We start from the raw sequence: 4,733 nt of genomic DNA on the forward strand, positions 1-4,733 counted from the left end.
TATCATATGTTTATTATATCATTTGTAACAGTAAAGAGGAAGGAAAATGTCATCTTTATAATTTTGCCACCCAGAAGTCAGTCACTAAATGTTTTGTTGTGTAGCCTTCCAGGCTTTTAAAAATTGTGGTAAGATATAGATAACAAGTTTATCCTTTTAGCCATTTTTAGGTGTAAGGACATTCAGGGACATTAAGTCACTTTCAGTGTTGTACAGTCATTACCACTGTCCATTTCCAGAACCTTTCATCATCCCAAACAGGACCTCTGTGCCTGTCAAGCAGTAATTTCTCCTGTCTCCCCCAGCCCTTGTCAACTGTGGGTCTGCTTAATGTCTTTCTGGATTTGCCTGTTCTGGGTATTTTATACAAGTGGAATCACACTATGTGCCCTTTTGTGTCTGGCTTTCATGTGGCATCATGTTTTCAAGCTACATCCATGTTGTACCTCGTTCTGTATTATGGCAGAGTTACATTGTGTGCAGTGACCATGTTTTGTTTGTTCATTCAGCTGTTGATATATATTTGAATTTCCACCTTTGGCCACTGTGAATGAACATTTGGCTATTGCTTTAAGCAAGGATTGGCGTACAGGTGTCTGTTTGGGTCCTTGCTAGATTTTATTTTTTGCATCAGGATCTCTGTCGCTGCCTGACTCTGGAGTGCTGTAGCATGGTCAAGGCTCACCACAGCCTCAACCTTCTAGGCTCAGATGATCCTCCCACCTCAGCCTCTCGAGTTGCTGGGCCTACAGGTGTGCACCACCACACTTGGCTAGTATTTTAATTTTTGTAGGGATAAGACCTTGCTATGTTCCCAGGCTGGTCTTGAACTCCTGGGCTCAAGCAATCCTACCTCGGCCTCCCAAAGTGCTGGGATTACAGGTGTGAGTTACCATCCATGGCTATTGTTTTGGAGATTCTGAGAACAAGAGGAAAGGGTTCCTTTTCATTTTTATTCATTTCTAGTTAAATATGTAAATGAAAGGGCATGGGCTTACAGATTCTTTTCATTTGTTGACTTCCTGCTGCAGGTTAATTCCTGCCAGCTGGAGAAGGTGGTGGGATATAAGTGTGATTAGGTCCCTCATGTTTGTAGGCACTGGGCATCCCCTTCTGGGCACAGGAGCTGTGTGTGTCGCAGTACATTCTTGGTGTGCACTTGTGTAGGTGTGGCCTGGTGAGCTTCCAACCCATTCCCAAGTGCTAGCTCTTTCTTCAAGGTACATGGCATGTGGTTCCATTGGCTTACAGTTTTATAATGAGTCTACCTTAAAAATATGACCAAGATGGTCACTGTGGCTCACACTTGTAATTCCAGCACTTTGGGAGCTGAAGCAGGAGGATCGCTTGAGCCCAGGTGTTTGAGACCAGCCTGAGCAACATAGCAAGACCTTGTCTCTACAAAATACAGAAAAAAAATTAGCAGACATAGTGGCACGTGTCTGTAGTCCCAGCCACTCTGGAAGTTGAGGCAGGAGTGCTTGAGCCCAGGAGTTGGAGGCTGCAGTGAGCTGTGACAGAGTGACACCCTGTCTTTAAAATAAATTTTTAAAGAATAGTATTTTTTTTTTGAGTCAGTCTCACTCTGTCGCCCAGGCTGGAGTGCAGTGCCCCTTTCACAGCCACCATGCCCAGCTAATATTTTGATTTATTGTACAGACGAGGTCTTGCCGTGTTGCCCAGGCTGGTCACGATCCGGTGGACTCAGACAGTCCTCTTGCCTCCTCCCAAAGTGCTGGGATTACAGGCGTGAGCCACCGTGCCCAGCCACATTTTTTTTCATTATATGACCAGAACCTGATCACTTCTCACCCCCTCACCCTGCCATTAAGATCCAAGCCGCCTTCATAGCTCGGGGGGTTATTTCAGTCCCGTGCTTCTATCCTTGGCATACTGGTCTCTGTTTTGACAGCAGAGTGACCCTTGAGAATAGAATCACATGGCTTTTCTGTGAGAGCTGGCCTCCGTGTGTGGCCTACCCCAATCCCACCTTGCCTCCCCCGTACACAGCTCGGCACAGATCCCTCCCATAGTGGGCCAAGACACTTCAGCCCCAGGGTCTTTGCACTGGCAGTTTCCGCTGCCTGGAAGGCCTCCGCAGATATCTGCAGAGAGGCCTGACTAGCTGCTCCCAGGCCCCTTCTCATCTCTTCCTCTGTGTAACAGGGGTATTTGTGCTCTGGAAGTTGTGACGATTCAGTTATACGAAGAAGCGATTATATAGTAATTATACATGCCTGTTTGTTCCTTCTCTACCTTTCCTTCACCTGGTTATCACTTTCTGCAGTGACTGGGAATCCCTTCCCTACAAAGAGTTTGTGGCTAAAAAACTGCCTTAAGTGGTAATGATCTGACCTTAACCTCATTCAAACCCCAAATGAGCACAAACAGCCCCCTGCCTTGGGCTAGTTGTGAGCCGTGACCTGAGCCTCATCCCCGAGATTCGATTGAGAATTTCTTGGTGGGTCCTGGGTCCCCCACATCTGTCTTTCTGACAAGCTTGAAGCCAGTTCTGAAATGTGGGCAGGTGGGGAGTTTCTGAAATAAACCACCAGGATGGAAGGCACGGGCATGACACATGCTTCTGTAGATGCTGTGTTCCTTTCTGCCCAAAGAATAGTCTTGGCCCTGGCTCTGTGTGTAGAGTCATCTGGAGAGCATTTGAAAGATCCCCTTAACTGGGTGTGGTGGCTCATGCCTGTAATCTCAGCACTTTGGGAGGCCGAGGTGGGGGAATCACTTGAGTTCAGGGGTTTGAGACCAGCCTGGGCAATATAGTGAGACCTCATTGCTACAAAAAAATTAAAAAGTTTGCTAGGCATGGCGGTGTTCAGCTACTCTGGAGACTGAGGCAGGAGGATCACCTGAGCCCAGGAGGTCGAGGCTGTGGTGAGTCATGATTGTGCTGCTGTACTCCAGCCTGGACGACAGAGACTTTGACTCAAAAAAAAAAAACAAAAAAAAAACCCTTGCCCAGGCCCATGACCAGGCACTGCTATTTTCAGGGTTCCCAGGTGACTGATGTGCAGCCAGCGCGACTGTTGCTGCCCTGTCATCACACCATCTACAAGGGGCTTGCCCTGGGCCATGAGAGCCCAGATGCTCTCCCACGCAGGCCTTTGATGCGTGGTCTACTCATGCCATGCCAGCAGGGGGCACACACAGCAAATGCATGACTCCATTCATTCTCAGCTGCAGTCAGATCTCCAGACATAGGAAGTGTGCCAGGGCTTCTGCCAAGCACCAGGAGAACAGCCCCTGGGAGCTGTCCCCAAGAAACCAATGACAAAAGCCTGTGCTTTTGTGGGGTCTGGCAGAACCTGGGCCTCTATATTTTTATGCTTCCCTGGTGATTTCAAGGCACCCCAAGTTTTGAGTCACCCAGAGCCATGCAATAGATGGTGAAGAGCTTCTCAGAAAACAGAAGTGGTCATTAGATTTGGGTGGTGGTTATATCCCTCCTTTAGCACCAGTTCTAAAAGAATAATTGTCCGAATTCTGGCTGCTGTAACAAAAATATCATAGACAACAACCATTTCTTTCTCACCGTCCTCAAGGCTGGGTGCTCCAAGATCGAGGCACTGGCAGAGTCAGTGTCTGGTGGGGACCCGTTTCCTGGTTTGTCTACCTGTCTGCTAGCTGTGCTCTCCTCTGGGTATCTCAAGGGCACTAATCCCATTCCTGAGGGCACCACTCTCATGACCTAATCACCTCCAAAGTCACCTCCAAATGCTATCACGCTGAGGATTATATTTCAGTGTATGAATCTGAGGGAACATCATGATTCAGTCCATAGCACAGATCTAATAGAAATGCTCATGCATATGACTATTCACTGAGATATTTCTGCTGGCAAAAAAACTGGAAATAAGCTAAGTTTTCATTAGTAGGCAGCATAGTTAAAAACATGTTGGTAGATCCATACTGTGGAATACACGAGACCCTTTAAGAAAGACTGAACTCTATCTGCTCATATGGAAAGATGACCATGGGGTAGCAAGTGAAAAGCAAACCACAGAACAGCCCAGGTACGGTGACTCACACCTGTAATTCCAGCACCTTGGGAGGCTGAGGTGAAAGGAATGCTTGAGCCCAGGAGTTCAAGATGAGCCTGGGCAACATAGGGAGACCTTGTCTCTACAAAAAAAGAAAAAAAAAAGAAAATTAGCTGGATGTGGTGGCATGTGTCTGTAGTCCCAGCTATTCAAGAGGCTGAGGTGGAAGGATCGCCTGAGCCCAGGAGGTTGAGGCTGTGGTGAGCCCTGTTCCTGGGCGTCAAGAGACTCCAACTCAAAAAAACAAAACAAACCACAGAACAGTTTAGTTCTGTGTCATCTTGTTCACTCTTTTTTCTTTTCTTTCTTAGAAAACATGATTTATTGAGAGGACAGAAAATCTCCCACAGTGGGAGGGGACCCGAAGAGGTTGCCCCCACTCTTTTTTTAATGCATGCATTGCAAATTGTTAACAGCGAATGGGCAACCTCCTTGGATTCTCTCCCACTGTGGGAGCTTTTCTGTCCTCTTTTTCCTTTTACCAATTTTATGTATGTATGTATGTATTTATTTTTGAGTCGGAGTCTCACTCCATCGCCCAGGCTAGAGTGCAGTGGCACGCTCATAGCCACCCCAGCATCGACCTTCTGGACTCCGGCAATTCTTCCCCCTCAGCCTTCCAAGTAGCTGAAACTACAGGCATACACTACCACGCCTGGCTAATTTTTAAAATTTATT

The sequence above is a fragment of the Carlito syrichta genome, unplaced genomic scaffold (assembly GCF_000164805.1).
Source record: "Carlito syrichta isolate Samal-C Ts95f unplaced genomic scaffold, Tarsius_syrichta-2.0.1 Scaffold303103, whole genome shotgun sequence".
NCBI lineage: Eukaryota > Metazoa > Chordata > Mammalia > Primates > Tarsiidae > Carlito > Carlito syrichta.